The sequence below is a fragment of the Neofelis nebulosa genome, chromosome 9, assembly GCF_028018385.1.
Source record: "Neofelis nebulosa isolate mNeoNeb1 chromosome 9, mNeoNeb1.pri, whole genome shotgun sequence".
Taxonomy (NCBI): Eukaryota; Metazoa; Chordata; class Mammalia; order Carnivora; family Felidae; genus Neofelis; species Neofelis nebulosa.
In genome coordinates this window covers 61,826,174-61,849,064 of record NC_080790.1, presented here as the reverse complement: position 1 = coordinate 61,849,064, position 22,891 = coordinate 61,826,174, and the positions used below count along the sequence as shown (strand labels likewise).

General features: G+C 39.2%; 1 long non-coding RNA gene and 1 pseudogene across 2 annotated transcripts in view; one reads left to right on the top strand and one right to left on the bottom strand.

Annotated features, from left to right (window-relative positions):
* Nucleotides 1–22,891, bottom strand: part of LOC131485059 (uncharacterized) — an 87,365-nt gene that overhangs the window by 55,882 nt on the left and 8,592 nt on the right. Inside the window, exons 2-3 of one of the 2 annotated variants that reach the window (XR_009248604.1) lie at nucleotides 12,607–12,687; nucleotides 11,854–12,190 (exon numbers count right to left, since the gene is read on the bottom strand). This is a non-coding gene — a long non-coding RNA (uncharacterized LOC131485059). Of the gene's footprint in view, nucleotides 1–11,853; nucleotides 12,191–12,606; nucleotides 12,688–22,891 lie in introns of those variants that run through there. The other variant, XR_009248605.1, reaches the window with a different exon arrangement.
* Nucleotides 12,408–12,612, top strand: LOC131485058 (ATP synthase membrane subunit K, mitochondrial-like; annotated as a pseudogene).

Here is a 22,891-nt window from a genome sequence, read left to right as displayed (position 1 = left end):
CTTTCCATTTGCTACAACCTTGGTATAAGACACCATTAACTCTTGACTGGACCATAATAATACCTTTTTTTAAAGGTTTTAAGGTATAAACACACTAAAGAGACAAAAATTTTCCCACTTTCTAGTCTCAGATGTATCGTGAAGCTTCCAGGAAGTTCAAAATAGCTAAGAAACATTCATTCTAGTATAGAATGAATTCTAGTCCTTTTGCTAATAGTAAGTGACTTTTTTTTTTTGTCTTTATTTTTTTAAGTAAGCTCTAGGTCCAGCATGGGACTCAAACTCATGACCTAGAAATCAGGAGTCACATGCTTCACTGACTGAGCCAGCCAGTCATCCCAAGTGACATTTTTTTCTTTTCTTTTCTTTCCTTTTTTTTCTTTTGAGAGAGAGAGAGAGAGAGAGAATCTTGAGCAGGCTCCATGCTCAGCAGAGAGCTCTATGTGGGGCTAGACCCTGCCACTGTGAGATCATGACCTGAGCTGAAATCAAGAGTTAGACACTTAACAGAGCCACCTAGGTGTCCATCAAGTGACATATTTTTTAATGAAAGCACTAAACTAGTATCTAGGAGCCTTAAAACAACAAAAAAATAGTGTCCAAGTGTTTGGAGCTGTGGTCATCAAGAAAGGTAGTGCTACATGCTCCAGTTTTACAAATGCAAGGAAGACCTTTGACCCTAGGATCCTCCAGAGCTCTCTGTCAAGTCCTCTGCTGTTGTGGGTTAAATTGTGTTCCCCCCAAAAAGATATGTCCAAGTCCTAACCCCCAATACCAGTGAATGTGATCTTATTTGAAAATAGGGTCGTTGCAAATGTATCTAGTTAAATAAGGTCACACTGAATTAGGGTATGACTAGTGTCCCTATAAGAACAGGAGAAGAAATACAGACAGATACAGAGGGAAGATGGCCACGTGAAGACAGAGGCAGGGATTAGAGTGATATTGCCCAAGGAACACCTAGGGCTACCAGATGCTGGAAGAGATAAGGAAGTATTCTCCCCCAGAGCCTTTGGAGGGAGCATGGCCCTGCAATATTGATTTCAGATTTCTGGCCTCCAGAACTGTGAGATAATAAATTTGTGTTGTTTTAAGCTACCCAGTTTGTGGTACTTTGTTACAGAAGCCCTAGGAAACTAATAAGCCAGACTTTAGGTCTAAAGCAGGAATTGTCAAAAATATGGCCTATGGGCCAAATCCAGCTCAATGCCTGTTTTTATATGGCCCAAGAACTAAGAACTTTTTTTCTCGGAACATTTGTTATCAATTTGATGATAGAGAATATTAACTTTGAACCTCAGTTAAATGAAATGTTATCTCCAAAAAAGAATTATTTTCATTAATAGACCTATATGACACAAAAATTCTGCTCAATTATTATATTTTTAATTTCATCATTTTAAAATGTGCAGAAATCTGTTTTCTCTTTCATTATATGAGTAGCTACATACTATCCACCATTTTGCCTCTTGGCCTGCAAAGAAAGCCTGAAATAATTTCTGTCTGGCCTTTTACAGAAAAAGTTTGAAAAAGAATAAAAGTTTGCTAAAGTTTGAAAAAGAATAAAAGTGTGCTAAACCCTGCCCTAGAAGAATCTCAGCATTATCTTCTCATTTAGCCAAGGGGATTTCTAAGCATCAGTAAAAACATTTTAGTTGTGATCAAGAGGATTGATTTTAATGTTTTTATTTTACATAAGCTTTTTTCTCATGTTATTTTTTTTTTTTTTTAATTTTTTTTTTTTTAATGTTTATTTTTTTTTTTTGAGACAGAGAGAGACAGAGCATGAACGGGGGAGGGTCAGAGAGAGGGAGACACAGAATCGGAAACAGGCTCCAGGCTCTGAGCCATAAGCCCAGAGCCTGACGCGGGGCTCGAACTCACGGACCGCGAGATCGTGACCTGGCTGAAGTCGGACGCTTAACCGACTGCGCCACCCAGGCGCCCCGAGCATCCAGTTCTTGATTTGGGCTCAGGTCATGATCCCAGGCTCGTGGGATCAAGCCCTGCATCAGGCTCTGCACTGAACGTGGAGCCTGCTTGAGATTCTCTCTCTCTCCCTCTCTCTCCCTCTGCCCCTCTCCCCTGCATGCTCTCTCTCTAAAATAAAAATATAAAATAAAATAAAATAAAATAACAATGCAAAGTCTTTTCATATATTCAGAGTTTGTAATCATCACCACAATCAGTCAGTCCCAGGTCCCCCTAGCCTTCTGCCTCCAACCCTAGGGAACACCTAGTCAATTTTCAGTCACTATAGATTTGCCTATTCTGGTCATTTTATATGTAATAGGTCAACTTATAAGATATCAGAACGCTAATTGTATATATAATTGTATATAAGTTCGGCTTAAAATCACCTTTCATGAATAGTTGAGATAAAAGGCTTATGTAGTTCTCTATTAGTTTTATCAGAAATTACTAATGGCCCTATCTCGCTTCTGTGACCTCGCCTGCTTGCTAAATAGATAAATTAGGATGCAAAACGCTCCCCCACCCCCTCTGCCAAGATCTGGCCTAGGCAAGACCAACATGTAAAAAGTCATGTACTCAGGGCCCTACAGAATCTCAGAAGTCTAACTATGATTGGTCATTTTAAACCCTCTTAGGACCAAGACCTTTAAATTGATAGGTTCCTGCCAAAACTAACATCTGTGTGTCACAATATAATTGGCTACCATGAAATGTTGCAAATTGTAATTGGTTAACCAAATAATGACGTATGCTGACTTGATAAAATCCATATAAGCTCACTGATGCCTTTGTTCGGGGCCATTCTCTGCACTTTCCTCCTTAAGATTAGGAGATCATGTTTGGCCTGGCCGTGAATAAAATCTTGCCTCCCTTCTATTCGGCGTCTGGTGGTTTTTTCCGACAGCACCCTGTTTCATTATATCTCTGTTCCATGTTACTTTTCTACATTTGCTTTGGCTGATCTTAATTTTTATTTCATTTTTTTTTTTGGTACTTTAAAACAAGAACTAATACCAGAAGTGTGAGCCGTAGGAGGCTTTGACTTCTCTGACATAAATCTTTCCTATCCTGAAATATAGCCCACAGATATGGCCCCACTGGCTACATGTCCTATATAGACTAAAAATGTCCCGGACTTTCCCTTCCAGAAATGTTCTGTGACTAAACGTCCTAAGGTCAGGAAACGAACACAGTGGATAGGGATACTAAACCTCCTAGCTTGTAGCTTTTTGAGTTGCTGAGTTGACAGGTTAGGAATCAGCCCAACTATCTGCCCTAGTTTGCTGGTACAGTGGTTCTCCCCCCTCCCTCGCTATCTGCAGTTTTGTCTGCCATGGTTTCAGTTACCCATGCTCAACGTTGGTCTGTAAGCAGATAATCCTCCCTCTGACCTATGGTCAGAAGGAAAAATAGTAGCCTAATGCTAAGTCACAACGCCTCAAAATTTTCACTTCATCTCATCACATAGACATTTTATCATCTCACGTCATCACAAGAAGGTTGAGTACACACTTAAGCTGTTTTGAGAGACCACATTCACATAACTTTTATTACAGTATATTGTACTTGTTCTATTACATTATTCTTTATTTTTGTTAGACTCTTACTGTGCCCATTATATAAATTAAATTTTATCATAGGTATGCATGTATAGGAAAGAACATAGTGTATATATGATTCAGGACTACCCATGGTTTCAGGCCTCCATTGGGGGGTCTAAGGACATATTCTCCACAGATAACTGCAGATACAGAGGAACCACTGGAATTTGAATCTCTGAAGTAGGAATAAAAAGTGGTGAAAAGAAAATTACTTATACAAATTACCTTTGAGAGATATGGCATAATCTTTAAACATTTCATATGAATTAAAACAAAATTCTTTCAGAGTCATTATTTTTTAAAACTATAACTTGGTCTCACTAATTATTTGCTTTTATTATTGGTAACAGGTCCTTTTGACAGGAAAGCACCACTTCACCTGGCTTGTCATGGTAATTAGCTCTAATGACTTCTAATGGGCCCTTGGGTTCTCTCCTTACTTAATAAAGAGCCATAGCATTGAAATCAACTCATCTATTGTTCTGGTTATCTATTGCTGCATTACAAGCCACCCCAAAGCTCACTGGCTTAAAACAATAATCATTTTATTAACTCACAAGGTTTCTGAGGGTTAGGAATTCAGGAAGAGCTCCACTGGGTGGTTCTGCCCCTAGGATTTCTTGTATAGTTGCAGGAGCTGGAAGAGTGGGCATTGGGAGAGTGTAGGACGCCTGGGCATCTCTCTTTCACCATGTCAGGAGGGCTCTTCACATGGTCTGTCTGCATGGGTTAGCTTGTGCTTCCTCTCAGCATGGTGACCTCAGGGTGATTAGGCTTCTTACACAGTGGCTCATGGCTGTCCAACGAACCTGGTAGAATTTGCTCCACTTGTTATGACCTAGCCTGGAAAGTCACATAATGTACTTCTGCCATAATTTACTGGTCAGCCAATCGTTAAGGTTGGTGGCCCACATTCAAAAAGAGGGACCACAGAACCCACCTCTTCATGGGAGAAGAGTCAAGGAATTTGTGGGAATGTTATAAACTGCCATTCTTTATGCAGAAGACATTCTTTGGTTTATGTAATAATTACTCTGCTGAGACATATTATTTCTCTCTTCCTTTTACTTCCTGTGTTTCCTTCCCTCTTTCATGATCCCCTCAAACTGTCCACAAATTAAAGATTTCAGCTTTAAATTTTTGCTTGGTACTTATGTGTCCTGCACATAGATTAAATTTTGTGCCAGGTTCAAATATTTCCGGCTGTTCTGTTCTACTCTGCTTACTTCCTGTTTGGTTGATTTTTATTTCCTGTACTCTTTGTCAAAGGGTTTTGTCAAAGTTGTAAACTTCATTCTGGCCCCGGCAATCTGTTCTATTTCTGAATCTGCCAGTGGTCTTAAGCAACAGTATGCATACAGCAACTGTAAGTATAATACAGGAAGTGAAAATAAAAGTACTGTGTCTTAATATTGATAGAATTAAATGCCCACTTTAAAGAGATACATATTTGAATGGAGTCCATTTTCCAAGATCTCAGGCCTCAAAGAGTTGGTTCACCTTCCCAGTAGTGAACTGCTCTTGGCCATTGGTTGGATTATTGAGGATCTAGCCCCAAAGATCTTATTCCCAAGTGATTACAAACCTAGCTAGAATTCTCTTTTAGGGACGGTTCTATATTTCTTAAATCATTCTGGGCTATAAGTAGGAATCTCAACTCAACCGACTTAAACCATAAGGGAATATTTGTTATCTCATATTTTATAATACAAAGAGTCTGAGGGGCACCTGGGTGGCTCAGTAGGTTAAGTGTTGGACTCTTGATTTCAGCTCAGGTCCTGAACCTTATGGTTTTGAGATCAAGTCCTGAGTTGGACTCCATGCTGGGTGTGGAGCCTGATTAAGATTCTCTCTCTCCCTCACCCTCTGCCTCTCTCCTGAGCTCTTTCTCTCTCTCTGTCTCTCAAAAAACAAAAACAAAAACAAGGAATCTGAGGTGAGATGATTCTAACTCAGTAACTAACCATGTCATCAAAAAAATCAGATCCCTTCTAAATCTTTCTGCTCTAACATCTTTAGCATTTTGCTTTTATTTTTAATTCATGGTCTTAAAATGGCTCCTATAGTTTACTTGTCACATACAGACACAGCAAAGTCCAGTGAATTCCTGGGTACCTCTTTTCATTAATGAAAAAATGTATTCCAGAATCTCCCCAGCAAATTCCCCCTCTTGTATCAGTCAGAATTGAATCATTTCCCAATTCCTAACCCATTCTCTGGCTCAAGAATGGGATTATCAAGATTGAGTTAAAGACGAAGTTGGCATTTATAGCAGGGTAGATTACCCAAACAAAATCAAGGCTCTGTTAATAAGGGAGAAGAGGAGAACGAATGATGGATGGAGGGGCTTTTAATGTTTAGATTTACTGTAGTACAAAGAGAGAGATTCCCCTTCCCTGGAGTTCTTAGATCATTGAATGGCTCCACAATGAAGAGTTGCTCAAAGCAGAAAACTGGCAATGCTCTTTACCTACATCTCCCAAACATCCCTTCCCCCAAGCCACTGCCTCAAATCAAGCACTAATCTTCTCACCCCATCATTATTACAACTATTACAACTAACAGTCACCTGCCTCTGGTCTTGCACTTCCCCCAATCCCTCTTCCACATTGTTGAGAGAGGGTGAGCTTTCTCTCATGAATTATCAGGGTGTTCTCATTAGAGCTCAATTGCTAAAGATGAAGTTAGATGCCATTTTCACTCTCCACTTCCTCCAACATGAGTTCATTTATATGGTGAAATTTGTTTTGTGGCTGCAGAAATAGGAAAGTGTTCTGGTAAAAGGAGGTTGTCCTGGGAAAGCCAGGACAGTAGAGGAGACGTGATGGCATTTGTCACTATAATCAGTCTGATGATAATTTGGAGTCACAGTGGAGGAGGGGGTTAGAGCTGAAAGATAAAGGAATTGTATTCGTGGTAGATTCTGTGATACTTTGGGCACAAACAGTCCTATTGAGGCCTAGGTGACAAAGTATGATATAGCACTGGATAGGAGGGGAGGTCTTCTGGGTTCATCAAAGTAGGAGACAAGACTCCATGCTCTATTGTATTCTGTCCCTCCTATTTCAACTCTAATTAGCTGTAAGGTCTTTGATGCTGAGACAGAGTTTTTCCTCTGCATTCCAAGGGCCTAGCACAGTGTTTGGCATGTAGTAAGTACTTAATCATTGATTAATTCAACATTTATTAAGTTTAATTTTCATTCATATACACAGACCCCAAAAAGAACCACTTAGAGAAATGATACAACCAAAATCATATAAAGTTTAAGGCAAAAAAGGCATTCAAAACACACTCAGTAGTGTTAAAGTATAATTTTATGATTTATGATACTGATCTATCACTTTTTTTAAAATGCTTATTTACTATTGAGAGAGACAGCGTGAGCAGAGGAGGAGCAGAGAGAGGGGGACAGAGGATCCAAAGCAGGCTCTGTGCTGACAGCAGTAAGCCCAACGTGGGGTTTGAACTCATGAGCCCTGAGATCATGACATGAGCTAAAGTTGGAGACTCAACTGACTGAGCCACTCAGGTGCCCCTAATAATAACTAAACATAGATAAATGTGTATATGTTATCCATAAAAATGAAAAAGTTCCACCTGGAATATCCAAAATTAGGTTAAATACATTTTGAACTTCATTAGAGTTTTTGATTGTTTGCTATAAATATTAGATGAAATATTTAGAACAATTAGATTATTAGATGAAAGTTATGCTTGTCTTCAGTCTCAGTTGTTAGATAACAAATAGAGCAAGCCTTTTTTATGCTATAACTTAGAAAGTACAACTTCCAGATCATAATTTCCTATTTTTCCAACTTTCCCACTCCATGGTCACACAAAATCTGTTTTTTAACTCATTAAGACCTACAAACCTTGGCAGTATTTCTAGTTTCCTAGGACATTCCTTCTCTAACTAACTTCCTTTCTTATACAGCTTAGTATAAAAAGTATGTAACAACACAGGAAAATATGAATAGTATAATATTCAGTAGAAACAAAAAACAGGCTACCATATTTTATTTATGTATAGTATTCATGATTGTAGCTATATAAATAAACAAAAGAGTTATGTAAGGATGGGATACCTGGGTGGCTCAGTCGGTTGAGCATCCAACTCTTGATTTCAGCTCAGGTCATGATCTCATAGTTCATGGGATTGAGCCCACATTGGGCTCTGAGTTGACAGCAAGGAGTCTGCTTGGGATTCTCTCCCTCTCTCTCTGCCCCTCTCCTGCTCGCGTGTGCGTGTTTGCACTTTCTCTCTCTCCCTCTCTCTCTCTATCAAAATAAATATATAAACTTAAAAAAAAAAAAAAAGAAGTCACTTTAAAAAAAAGTTATGTAAAGATATACTCCAAACCATTACTCTTGGATATTTTTTGCACAGGGGTGGGAGTAAGGTTATTTTAATTGAGTATCATTTTCTCTACTTCAATTCTTTACTATAATCAAGTAATAGCAGAAGAAATATATCAAGGTTTGCATATAAAATGCCCTGGGGGCACCTGGGTGGCTCAGTTGGTTAAGCATCCAGGCCTGGAAACTGCTTGGGTTTCTGTATCTCCCTCTCTCTCAGCCCCTCCCTGGCTCACGCTCTCTCTCTCTCTCTCTCTCTCTCTCTCTCTCTCTCAAAAATAAATAAACATTAAAATGCTCTGGAAGGGAACACATAGACACATACTCATACATGTACACTGGTGACATTTGTATTAGTGAGGTAGAATTACAAGTCATTTTTCTTTTCTCCAATACTTCTTTAAAATGTATGTGTATATTTTTGATGCTATAATTTTAAAATAAAAATTTTAACAAAAATTAAGGACTTTGAATATTATTTTTTTTTTTTAATTTTTTTTTCAACGTTTATTTATTTATTTTTGGGACAGAGAGAGACAGAGCATGAACGGGGGAGGGACAGAGAGAGAGGGAGACACAGAATCGGAAACAGGCTCCAGGCTCCGAGCCATCAGCCCAGAGCCTGACGCGGGGCTCGAACTCACGGACCGCGAGATCGTGACCTGGCTGAAGTCGGACGCTTAACCGACTGCGCCACCCAGGCGCCCCTTGAATATTATTTTAAAACTTGTTGACTGGTTGACTCGCTTGCTTTTACTATATTAATCCATGATTTTGTATTTGTCTTACTATAATCACCACTATGCCTCTCTATAGGCATAGTTACTTACCTATCTCTTTGGAATCAGAGAGCTGAATCTTGTGCCTCTTTTTCTTTTTAATAGTTTTTAATGTCCAGTGGTGATATATTGTCAGTCATATCAATACTGAAGTGATTCAGTGTATAAGAATTTATATTTCATTAGATATTTACTGAGCATATACAATACTCTGGGTAATGTCCTAAACATTAGAGGGAACAAACGATGAAAAAGACACAGTCAATGCCTTTAATAAAACATGTTAAAGGACTTATTTTTACTTTCTCACAGAGATGGTGAATTGATAACTCTTGGGAAAAAAAGCATGAAGGTCTTAAAAGATACAAAGCCTTGTGAATGCTAAGCACTCCATATGTTAGCATTTTTATTCGTGGGATTATGGTGGCTAGTTAGCTAGCAAATATTTTTATATTGCTTTATGTTTTAAAAAATGTTATTAATGTTTATTTATTTTTGAGAGACAGACAGAATGTGAGTGGGGGAGGGGCAGAGAGAAAGGGAGACAATCCAAAGCAGGCTCCAGGCTCTGAGTGCAGAGTCTGATGTGGGGCTCGAACCCATAAACCGTGAGATCATGACCTGAGCTGAAACCGGACACAACTGACTGAGACATCCAGGCACCCCATATTGCTTTATGTTTTAAATCACAATTGAAAATGTGACATGACAATGGGGAAAAGACCCAAACTAAGAGTTTGGAGGTCTAGTTTCAAGTCTCAACTCAGCAACTAATTAGCTGCATGAAGATGGACAAACTACTTAAATTTTCTGTGCAATTTCTTCACGTGTAAAATGAGGGTATAAACTAAATGATCTATAAAGTTCCTTCCAACCTTAAAATTTAACTATCCTCGGGCGCCTGGGTGGCTCAGTCGGTTGAGAGTCTGACTCTTGATTTCGGCTTAAGCCATGATCCCAGAGTGATGGGATTGAGCCCCACGTCGGGCTCCATGCTGAATGTGGAGGCTGCTTGAGGTTCTCCCTCTGCCCCTTTCCCCTACTCCTGTACTCTCTCTAAAAAAATAAAAAAAATTTTTTTTAAAGAATCTAAAATTTAACTATCCTCTGTTGAGACATATCAGAAACATCATATGACTTGAAGGTGATGATGGCTTTATTACCAGTTCTGAAAAATGTTAATTCCAAATCTGTGCAAGTAATTATTGGATCTCATGTTTGTGAAATATCAGATATTACTACTGTTACAGAAACCAAATTAGAACACTGTGTTATACTTCCAAGCAGTGCTATGCACACAAAACTAGCATATATAATACTATAGGTCCTAAACAATATAAACATAGAGATTAAAGAGAGGCATTTTTTAAATGAGTGTTGTATGACTTTTTTTGAGTTTTCATGAACTAAGATTTCATTTCTCTGGGTGTTCACAAACATTATGTTTCAGTTCCTTAAATGAAAATAGGTGAGTGGGCAGGTTTCTCAGAGCTACAGTCTTTACTTTAGGGACTGTCCCTTTCCCATAAAGTTTACTTTAGAAATGGTGGTACATGGACTCATGTTGGATAGGAAGGACAATAGGTGAAATTGATGATGGCAGGATCTGGGTCTGCTGACATACTCCAAGCTATTTACATATATTTTTAAGTTTATTTATTTTTGAGAGAGAGAGAGAGAGAGAGAGAGAGAGAGAGAGAGAGATCGATCAGGGGAGGGGCAGAGAGGGGGACAGAGGATCCCAAGCAGGCTATGCACGAACGAACCTTGAGATCATGACCTGAGCCAAGATCAAGAGTTGGACACTTAAACAGCTGAGCTACCTGGGCACCTCTAGTTACTTTTTTTTTAATGTTCATTTATTTTTGAGAGAGGGGGAGACAAAGGATCCAAAGCCACCCAGGTGCCTCTTATAATTTTTAAAAAATTTTTTTTAATTTAAGTGATCTCTATACCCAACATAGGGCTTGAACTCGCAACCCCAAGATCAAGAGTCACATACTCTTCCAACTGAGTCAGCCAGGCACCTCTGATTTTTTAAAGTTAATCTATATATTCCATTTTCTTGCCAGCAATTTCTGCTGTATCAACACTTTTCCAGATTAAAAATTTGGGACTTTTGGGGGCACCTGGGTGGCTCAATTGGTTAAGCATCTGCCTTTGGCTCAGGTCATGATCTCGGGGTTTGTGAGTTCAAGCCCCGCATCAGCTCTTTGCTGTCAGCACAGAACCTGCTTCAGATCCTCTGTTCCCCTCTCTCTCTGCCCCTGCCCTGCTTGTGCGCGTGCACGCTCTCTCTCTCAGTCTCAAAAAAATAAATAAATAAACTTTAAAAAAATGTTGGGGCTTTTCCTTGCCCTTTGGTTCTCCTTAATTCCCTATAACCAGCTGGTCACCAAGGCCTATAATTTTTTCTAATGTCTCTTGATTGTTTTCCTTCCTCTTCATCTTTACTTCATTTCCACATTCAGGCTCATGCTTGTTTCAGGCTCATGCTTGTTTCACAGCAATAACGTCTTCATGGAAGCTTTCATGCAATCAGTCTAATTTCTTGAACCACTTGCCTTCATCATAGCACTATCAGGTTTAAGAACTTGCAATTTTCCGGGCACCTGGCTGGCTCAGTTGTTGGAGCATATGACTCTTGATCTTGAGGTTGTGAGTTTGATTTTTTTTTTTAATATTTGTTAATTTTTGAGAGAGAGAGATGGAGCACAAGCAGGGGAAGAGTGGAGAGAGATGGAGACAGAATCTGAAGCAGGTTCCAGGCTCTGATCTGTTAGCACAGAGCCTGACGTGGGGCTCAAACTCATGAACTCTGACATCATGACCTGAGCTGAAGTTGGATGCTAAACCAACTGAGCCACCCAGACACCCCTTGGGGTTGTGAAACTCTATACCCAGCCTCACACTGGGTATAGAGTTTACTTAAAAAAAAAAAAAAATCTTGCAATTTTCTCCATTGTCTACAAGATAAAACTAAACTACTCCTCCCAGCATTATAATCCCTCCATTACCAGATTTTAACCTTATTTCTCTGTTTTTTAGTATGTATTCGTATTAGTTAATGTTATGATAGCTGCTATAACAAATAGACACAAATGACTCAGAAAAGAGAGAGACTCACTTCTTTCTTTTTTTAAGTTTATTTATTTATTTTGAGAGAGACAGCAGGAGCAGGGTAGGGGTAGAGAGAAGTAAAGAGAGAGAATCCCAAGCAGGCTCTGCACTGCCAGCTGCAGAGCCCAATGCAGAGCTCAAACCCAGAAACCATGAGATCATGACCTGAGCCAAAAGCAAGGGTCAGATGTTTAACCGACTGAGTCACCCAGGCTCAAAAATTCATTCCCCAGAAATTCATTTCTTAATTTAGTGTCTGAGTTCCAGGCTGCTCCATGCAGTCATACAGGGTCCTTCCATCTTGTTTCTCCATTCAACAGGGTTGAATATGGATCACAGGACATCTTCTTTTTAGCCCTTGAAAAGGCAAAAAAGCAGGCTTGCCATCTGAAAGTCTCTGCCTAGGAATGGGTGGGCGCATATTATCTCTACTCAAGGGAAGTTGGAGATACAGCACTATTCAGCAATCGTGTATCAAGCTACAGTTAATACAGAAAAAGAAGAGAAGTTGGGCGAGGTAGCTGCATATGTTGAAGGACCTAACTGGCAGATTGGTGTCTTTTGCAAGATTGACATCATGGCAGATCCAAAAACTGATGACCAATTACATTTCACTGATATCAAAAAAATATTTCAACTCTTATACTCTCACAGGTAGAATGAATTCCGTACTGGCCACATATGGAGGCATTGCTTTGATGGTCTTATACTTCAAGTTAAGGTCTAAAACAACACCAGCTTTGAAAGCAACATAAGTGGATTTTAAACTGTACCTCATCTGTTAAGTTCCCAAGCCCAGAGAAGCTAATGTCAATTCATCATCTGGTATTCAATTTGTACAATACATTATGAACCTGGAAAAAAGAAAAGAAGAAAAAAGAAGTCAGCAAGCTCTGTGTGCCACACGCCCTCTGCCTCCATTGTCCTGGTCTCTCCAACACTCAGCTTTTCTTTCCTTCTCTCCTTCTCTTCTCTCCACTTATCCAAATAACATTCACCCTATTAAAGTATTACCTCCTCTTATACATATTGCAGCCATATTAAAGAATGTCTCAGTAAGCTGAAGGAAGTGGAAATAGTTCCAGGCTCTTTAAAACTGATTTGTAGATCCTGGTCTTTGCTCTTCATGAAGTGCTTCCCCCCTTACTTTTGTTTTTTACAACTTCTTGAATTCTTGGACGTGGATTTCAGAAATCTTAAATAACACTCACAGAATAATAAGTAAAAAGGGGAATGGTGGGGGTGGGAAGAGGGGTTGCCAATAGCACGGGTAGAATCCACTTCTAATGGCTGAGTCCAGCTACCACAACTATTTGTCCTGACTTGATAGTACTCTAATTGGGACTAGAGTGTAGTCTTGATAAGACTTAATTTCTTGTAAAATAACCTTGTTGCCTAAATTGATGTAAAATATCTACATAAACTGTGCAACCAAGGGAAGGTAATGCAGATAAAAAGGGTATCAAAGAGAAGCAGTTTGGCAACGTTCATCCAGAATTGTCTGAGGGAAAGACTCTGAATCTGATGAGCAGGATCATTCTGGTTATTAGAGAAGTGTAAAAATAATTTCTTCTTTACATATATATATATATTTTTTTAACTTTTAACTTTTTATTTTTAAGAGAGAGCGAGAGAACATGCACAAGTGGTGGAGGGGCAGAGAGAGAGGGAGACACAGAATCTGAAGCAGGCTCCAGGCTCCAAGCTGTTAGCGCAGAACCTGATGTGAGGCTCGAGCCCACTAATCGTGAGATCATGACCTGAGGTGAAATCAGACACTTAACCAACTGAGTCATCCAGGCGCCCCGAATGCTTCTATATGTTGAAGTATTTAGGGAGAAGTGTACCAGTGTAGGGAATTGATTTTGAAATATGTTTTTAAAAAAATAAGGTAGATGAGTGGATGGATAGAGGAATGGAAAAATGGCTAGACAGGTGGTAAGTGTAGTGAAATTTATATTAAGGGTAGAATCTAGTTGGTGAGTGTATAGATGCTCCTTGCAAAATTCTTTCAACTTTGCTGCATGTTGAAAATTTTTATAACAAAATAGGATAGAAACCTGCTAACATTTTTTAAATACTTTCCCTGTGTCAGACCCTTTACATTAATGATCCCATTTCATCCTCAGGACAAGCCTGTAAGACAGACACTATAGTATTATTAACTCCATCTTATAAATGAGCAAACAAGCACAGAGAGGTTAAGTGACTTGCCTGACATCCCACATTTAAGATGAGGCCAATCTAAGATTTAAATCCAGGTGTGTGTTGTTTGCAAAGCCAGATCCCTTGGTTATGGGACAGGGATAAGTCAACAGGCTTTTTTCACAGCCTCCATAAAATATTATTCAAGATTCTATCATTCATTTTTCCTGATTCCTTATCCATGAAGCAGTCTTCCTACTTCTTCCCAAACAACTTGTATCTGGGAAAAGAGTGTCCTACGCCTAGTGGATGAACTACATCTCTGGTCACAAGCCTGTGATCAAACTCCAGAGCTGTGTTGGTTCTCAACTGTTAGTGGAAAACAAATGTCATCTATGTGGGGTACTGGGCTTTCATATTCATCACTAAATCAAGCGCCTATCAGTTACGATGTTCACTTGGAAGGGTAGGATGCCATTGCCTTTTGGCCCGGTTGTCCATTTGAACTCTGGTAGGCTGCTATTAACCTGGGGCTCCCCTGGTCCCTCCAAGTACTTTCTTTAAACTCACCCAACACCATCCATTGTTTTTCTGGACCTTCGCTATTATCACTTCGGTTTCAAAATTTACTTCTGTGTAGGGGCACCTGGGTGGCTTCAGAAAGTTAGGCATCCAATTCTTGCTTGGTCATGATCACAAAGTTCATGAGTTCGAGCCACACGTCAGGCTCTGTGCTGACAGAGCAGAGCCTGCTTGGGATACTCGCTCTCTCCTCTTTCTCTGCCCCTCCCTGGCTTGTTCTCTCTTTCTTTCTCAAAAATAAATAAATAAACTTTAAAATTTATTTCTCTGTTAGTTGTTACAGTAGCAAGAATATACCCAACAGTATTATTACAATTTTCATCTACTAATGGAACTTTTACTTTTGTTGGCATCATAGAGTGATGGCAATAAAATTTATTGCCAACAATACTACTACAATTTGTATGACCCTAAGAAACAAATGTACCAAATGAATATCTCAATATAAAGGTTCTTTATAGGGTAAATTTGTTCCCTGCTGTGTCTTGGATTCTTCAGTGGAACACAGTAAGTTGAGTATCAGGGCTTTAGTGAAGAACAAATCTTGTCAGAGTGAATTTTGAGGGACAGAACTCTTAGGATAGTCAAAGAAAAAACATGGATCCCAGAGCCCTTCCCCTACCTACTAAATCAGAATTTCTGAGAATGGGTGCAAGTAATGTGCATTCCAAACAAGTTCCCCAAGTGATTCTTATGACCACCAAATTTACTTTAAAAAATGTTTTTAATGTTTATTTTTGAGAGAGAGAAAGAGAGAGAGAGAGAGAGAGAGAGAGAGAGAGAGAGAGAGCGTGTGAGGAGGAGGGGCAGAGAGAGAGAGGGAGACACAGAACCGGAAGAAGGCTCCAGGCTCTGAGCTGTCAGCACAGGCCCTGATGCAGGGCTCGAACCCACAAACCATGAGATGACCCGAGCCAAAGTCAGAAGCTTAAGCAACTGAACCACCCAGGCGCCCCTTATGACCACCAAATTTAAGATCCACTATTCCAAATGACTTGGGATATTTTGGAAATCTGTGACCAAACTGTTGGTTGTCAAAATGATTTGGGGGCACCCATGGCATTCACTGTGGGGGTGGTTAGAGATGCTAGATGCCCTCTAGGGAGAGTCCAGCACAGCCAACCATCCTCATGATTTTCCAGGGTCTCACCAGATATTCACATTCACATAGGTGAAAAATCTATTATAATAACGTAAGCCTAGAACACAACCCCATTTTACATATAAGCACAAAATATTTTTTGCGTGGTTTTAATATACACTGAATTTCTCAGGAATGCAACTACCATGTTAATCAAAGATTATTTTATTAGAAAACTTTTTGAAAGTTGTAAAATCACAATTCTGACAGCTCACCAGTATAGAACATCAGCATCAGACTGCATGTGCTGCACCTACAGTGATTCCATGTCTAGGCATAAACATTTGAAAACTTTAAGTCTTTTAATGTAGTCATACCCAAGTGTGTAAGGAAAAATTCAGTTTTCCTCCCTTACTCTCATACTACTACCAAACTCACAACTTCTGATACCAGATGTGTGGAATTTTTTGCCCATACCGGACAATTCTCTGTGACACCAGCAAGTTGTCTTATTAAATTTAACTCAATTCTGACACTAGCTAATGGAGACAACATGAGATCCCACAGATTTAAGGGCTCAGTCCCATGAGATTGCCCCCACTTCAGATGTCAACTGCAATTAGTAGTTACCCATAACCTCTGTCTGACTTGGCTACAAATCCGAAGTTCCCATGACCTCCTTCCCTTGGATTCAATTACCTGCTAGAACAGTTCACAGAACTTAAGGAAACATTTACTTATGTTTAGCAGTTTACTATGTTATAAAGGATATGACAAAGGATACAGATGAACAGCCAGAAGAACAGATATACAGAGCAAGGTATGTGCAATATGGAGCTTCCATGCCTTCTTTAGGCAAGCTACTCTCCTAGAACCTAGATGTGTTCAACAATCTTGAAGCTCTCTGAACCCCATAATATTGGGAATTTTATGGAGACTTCATCAGATAGGCATGACCAATTATCAACTCCATTTCCAGCCCCTCTCTCCTCTTTGGAGAGTGGGGGGTGGGGCTGAATATTCCAAGCTTCTAATTGCCACTTGGTCTCTCTGGTGACCACCCCCATCCAGGACTCAACCAAGAGCTCACAGAGTTGACTCTTTAAAACAAAAGACATTGCTATCACCCAGGAAATTCCAAGGGATTTATGAGCTCTGTGTCAGAAAATGGGGGTCAGAGACCTATATATACATATTTCCCATTATTCATACCAAACGTTTACATATTGAAGTATTATTTTTTTTATAAATGGCTTTCTTTTTATTTCTCCTTGACATTGTTGTTAGAGCATTATTTTTATTTCTTTGAAAATATACATGTGAGGTAGATTATATCTATGAATTTCACTTCAGGATAGTAAACAGGATGTTACAAATATAAATTATAAAACAGTGGACACTGATCTGATAAGGTGAAGAATCATTGCCCTTGATACTAAAGAACATGCCTTAAACACATAAAATCTTTTTTTAAATAAAACAGCAATCATGAAGTTACATTTTTTTTTTTTTTTTTTAAATTTTTTTTAACATTTATTTATTTTGAGACAGAGAGAGACAGAGCATGAACAGGGGAGGGGCAGAGAGAGAGGGAGACACAGAGCCGGAAGCAGGCTTCAGGATCTGAGCCATCAGCCCAGAGCCCGACGCGGGGCTCAAACTCACGGAACATGAGATTGTGACCTGAGCCGAAGTCGGACGCTTAACCGACTGAGCCACCCAGGCGCCCCAGTTACATTTTTTAAGAAACAAACAAATCTGGCTAGTAAATGGATGTGTTCTGGGTCTATGATCCAGAAGAATATGAAAGAGAGTGAGAGATAACAAAATGAAGTTGCCTTATAGATTTTGTGTTGTTGTTGAAAGATAAAAAAGATGCCCATTATCAAACTGAATAGATGTGTTTATAGAAAAGTTTCATAATAAAATCAACCACTGTGGTCCTCCATAGGCTCAGAAGAGCTATCCAAATGCAAGGTGTATAATATACAACACACTAAAGACCAGACATGGTGGGGCGTGTACTAACCCAACCAGGCTCAAGGAAGAAAGGTAATGACTTCTAATCAAGATAATTCATTCAGCAAATATTGAACATCTGCTATATGCCAGCTGCCAGGAATAAGAGAGTCACTGCTTTTAAGGATTGATTTTATATTTTAGCAAGGGAGCCAGGCATATGACCAAATAACCATACTTCAGTGTGATAGGATGATAGGTAATATGCTGGTTTTCATGTTGCACATATCTTGGAAGAGGTTGAGAGGATGTGATCACAAGGTGACCCTCAAGCTGAGCAATCAGAGTCTCTTTACCCCTCCCTTGTCCTTGGAATATATGTTCTACTCACCATTCCCACACTAGGAGACATTTCAAGGATGCAGCCTTAAGAGAGTAATGTGTTGTTGAGGCCATCTGGACTTTGTACGTGACTGGGCCCCATTAAGGCATTAATATAAACTTTTAAGAATCTGGCAGGTAGGTGTGGAGATCTACTTGTCTTACAGCTGACCAACACAAATATCGTATGGAAGTTCCCTTGCTTATTAAACCTGCAATTTACCAATCTGGAAAAGTCCCCTTCTTTCTTCTGTCTCTCCTGGTCCTCTGCATATGGGGGCCAGTTTTGAATTTCACCTGGGAAACTCCTGCAGATGCTAACCAAGGACAAAGAAAGAAGAGTCTATCTGGCTAAGGGAATCTGTAAAGCCTTCCTGTAAGCTGAGTCTTAAAGGATGAGTGGAATGAAACAAGTGAAGAAGTCTGTGTTAGGAGGCAGGGAGAAGGGAGATAGGTGATAAGCAGGGTGTCAAGGGAAGGCTATGCATGTTGTGTGGCCTTCATGGGGAAAGTTATTCAGAAGTCTATTCAAATATTTTAAAAAATTGAGGTATAACTTATGTACTGTGAAAGCCTTTACACACCACTATAGCTCAGTTTTTAAATATACGTAATCCGGGGCGCCTGGGTGGCGCAGTCGGTTAAGCGTCCGACTTCAGCCAGGTCACGATCTCGCGGTCCGTGAGTTCGAGCCCCACGTCAGGCTCTGGGCTGATGGCTCGGAGCCTGAAGCCTGTTTCCGATTCTGTGTCTCCCTCTCTCTCTGCCCCTCCCCCGTTCATGCTCTGTCTCTCTCTGTCCCAAAAAAAATAAATAAAAAACGTTGAAAAAAAAAATTAAAAAAAAAAATAAATATACGTAATCCATGTGAAAGATATATAAAGCCAGACTCTAAAGTGGTATTGAAATAAGGAAGAGAGCCAAGTGTAAACTGAACTCAACTTTGATTTGTGCAAAGGTAACTGGACATTTTCAATGGAGAAGGGGGAAATAGGGAAGGGAAATGAGCAGTCAGGAGTGTGGAAATTTACAAAAAATGGGAAAGGGCCATCTGTGTTTGTTAACTGGCATTTATTGACGTTAGGCTCCTACCCTGCCAGAGAGACTAGAAGACAAGCATCTTGTGGCTAGGTGTTGGCTAGAACAAACAGTAAATACTTTCAGCAGGCTTGTGCTTTCCCAAGCAGCAACCTAAGGGGGATGAAGTCATCATCCTGGACTTAAGAAGTTAGAAACTTTGCTAGTGTTTGTTCAAGTCTCTTAGTATAAGGAGTGGGCAAAATAATTTCTGCTAAGAGTTGTCATAGTTAAGGGTGCCTGGGTGGCTCAGTCCATTAAGTGTCTGACTCTTGGTTTCCACTCAGGTCATGATCTCATGGTTCATGGGTTCAAGCCCCTTGTCAGGTTCTGTGCTGACAGCGTGGAGCCTGCTTAGGATTCTCTCTCTCTCCCTCTCGCAAAAAAAAGCAAAAAAAAAAAAAAAAAAAAAAAAGCCCACCCCACCAAAAAAAAAAAAAAAAAAGGCAAAAACAAACAAAACCCACAGAACAAAACAAAAAAAAAAGAGTTGTTATAGGTCAAGACTGAGGGCTTGTTGAAAAGAGGGCTCAGCAGAGGCTGACTAGAGTTTGGTCAAGGATTAAGTCTTTATCACCCATCACTCAGATCAAGATATAGAATATATCTAGCAACTCAGAAGGCTCCTTTGGGCCACTTCTCATCAATACCCACCCCAAAGGTACCCAACATTCTGCCCTCCATCACAAAAATTAGTTTTATCTGTTTTTGAACTCAATATACAGACATATCTTGTTTTATTGCTCTTTATTGTACTTTGCAGATTGCAATTTTTACAAACTGAAGGTTTGTGGCAACCCTGCACCAGCCAAGTTTATTGGCACTATTTTTTCAACAGCATTTTCTCACTTTGTGTCTTTGTGTCACATTTTGGTAATTCTCACAATATTTCAAATTTTTTCATTACTATTACATTTGTTATGGTGATCTATGATATTTGATGTTAATTATTTTGGGGCATTGCAAACAGCACCCATAAAAGATGGCAAACTTAATCGATACATGTTGTGTATGTTCTGACTGATGCACCGACCAATTGTTCCCCATCTCTCTCTCCTTCCTCAGGGACCCCTATTCCCTGAGACATAGCAATATTGAAACTAGGCCAATTAATAACCCTAAAATGGCTTCTAAGTATCCAAGTGAAAGAATAATCACATGTGTATCACTTTTTTTAATTTTAAGTAAGCTCTATGACTAATGTGGGGCTTGAACTTATCACCCAAGATTAAGTCTCATATTCTACCAACTGAGCCAGCCAAGCACAGCTCACATTTCTCTCACTTTAAATCAAAAGCTAGAGGGGCACCTGAGTGTCTCAGTCAGTTGAGCATCCAACTCTTGATTTCAGCTCAGGTCATGATCCTGGGGTTGTGGGATTGAGCCCCAAATCGGACTCTGCATTGAGCATGGAGCATTGCTTAAGATTCTCTCTCTCTCTCTCTCTCTCTCTCTCTCTGCCCTTCTCCCCCACTCATGCTCTCTCTCAAATAAATCAATCAAAAGCTAGAAAAAGGCATGTTAAAAGCTAAAACAAGCCAAAAGCTAGGCCTCCTGCACCAGTTAGCCAAGTTATAAATGCAAAGGAAAAGTTCTTGAAGGAAACGAAAAGTCCTACTGCAGTGAATACACAAATGATAAGACAGTGAAACAGCCTTATTGCTGATATGGAGAAAGTTTTAGTGGTCTTGAGAGATCAAATCAGCCACAACATTTCCTTAAGCCAAAACCTAATCCAGAGCAAAGCCCTAACTTTCTTCAATTCTGTGAAGGCTGAGAGAGGTGAGGGAGCTACAGAAGAAAAGTCTGAAGCTAGCAAAGTTTGGTTCATGAAGTAAGGAAAGAGCCATCTCCACAACATAAAAGTGTGAAGTAAAGCAGCAAGTGTTGATGTAGAAGCTGCAACAAGTTATCTAGAAGTTATCTTCATTAATGAAGGTGGCTACAGTAAACAACAGACTATCAGTGTGGTCAAACAGTCTTCCATTGGAAAAAGGTAGGACTTTAATAGCTAGAAAGAAGTCAATGTCTGGCTTCAAAGCTTCAAAGGACAGGCTGACTCATTATTAGGATCTAAGGCAACTGGACTTGAAGTTGAAGCCAATGCTCATTTACCATTCCAAAAATCCTAGGGCCCTTAAGAATTATGCTAAATCTACTCTTTCAGTGCTCTGTGAATGGAACCACAAGGCCTGGATTACAGCACATCTGTTTCAAACACAGTTTACTGAATATTTTAAGCCCACTATTGAGACTTACTGCTCAGAGAAAAATGTTCCTGTCAAAATATTACTGCTTATTGACAATGCACATGGTCACTCAAGTGTGCTGATGGAGATGTACGGTGAGATGCACATTGTTTTCATGGCTGCTAACATGACATCCATTCTGCAGCCAATGGATCAAGGAGTCATTTTGATTTTTATTTATTTTTAAAAAATTTTTTTTTTAACATTTATTTATTTTTGAGACAGAGAGAGACAGAGCATGAACGGGGGAGGGGCAGAGAGAGAGGGAGACACAGAATCGGAAGCAGGCTCCAGGCTCTGAGCTGTCAGCACAGAGCCCGATGCGGGGCTCGAACTCACGGACGGACCGCAAGATCATGACCTGAGCCGAAGTCGGCCGCTTAACCGACTGAGCCACCCAGGCGCCCCAATCATTTTGATTTTTAAAACATATTATTTAAGAAATACATTTTGTGATTTGGTTAGTGTTTTAGTAACATTTCAAGTTTTTTTGTTTGTTTGTTTTATAGACTAAATGTAGGGTTGGTATGAAGCAAAAATCTAATTATTAAATTTCTCATTTGTGTTTTATTTTCTTGAATACTTTTTTTTTTTCAGTTGTTTAAGGAGATTTAAAAATTATTGTACTTTGGTCAAAAAATAATAAATATATCTTATAAATGTAAAAAGAAGAAATATATTTTGATTCAGTAAAGTTGCAGGATACAAAATTAATATACAGAAATCTGTTGTGTTTGTATATACTGATAACTAGCAGAAAAAGAAATTAAGAAAATAATCCCATTTACAATTGCATCAAAAAGAATAAAATACTCAGGAACATATTTAACCAGGGAGGTGAAAGAAATGATAAGACACTGTTAAAAGAAAGTAAATATACATAAATAAATGGAAACATACACCATATTTATGGATTAAAAGAATTAATATTGTTAAAATGTCCATTCTACTCAAAGCAAGCTACAGGTTCAGTGTAATCCCTATCAAAACACCAGGAGTACTTTTCACAGAACGAGAACACAAATAATTCTAAAATTTGTATGGAACTGCGGAAGACCTCAAAGAGCCAAAGCAATATTGAGAAAGAAGAAGAAAGCTGGAAGTATCACAATCTCAGATTTCAAACTATACTACAAAGCCACAGTAATCAAAATAGATGATAATGGCACAAAAATAGATCAATGGAACAGAATAGAGAGCCCAGAGAAAAACCTCTACATTTATAGAGAGGTTCAATTAATCTATGACAAAGGAGACAAGAATATATAATGGAGAAAAGACAGTCTCTCTAATAAATGGCATTGGTAAAATGCAAAAAAAAATGAACCTGAACCCCTTTCTTATACCATACACAAAAATAAACTCAAAATGGATTAAAGACCTAAATGTAAGACCCGATGCCATAAATCTCCTAAAAGAAAACATCTCTTGGACAATGGCCTCAGCAATATTTTTCTGTCTCCTAAGGAAAAAGAAACAAAAGCAAAAATAAACAAGTGGGACTACATCAAACTAAAAAGCATTTGTACAGCAAAGGGGACTATTAACAAAATGAAAAGTCAAAATACTTTATTGCTAAAAATA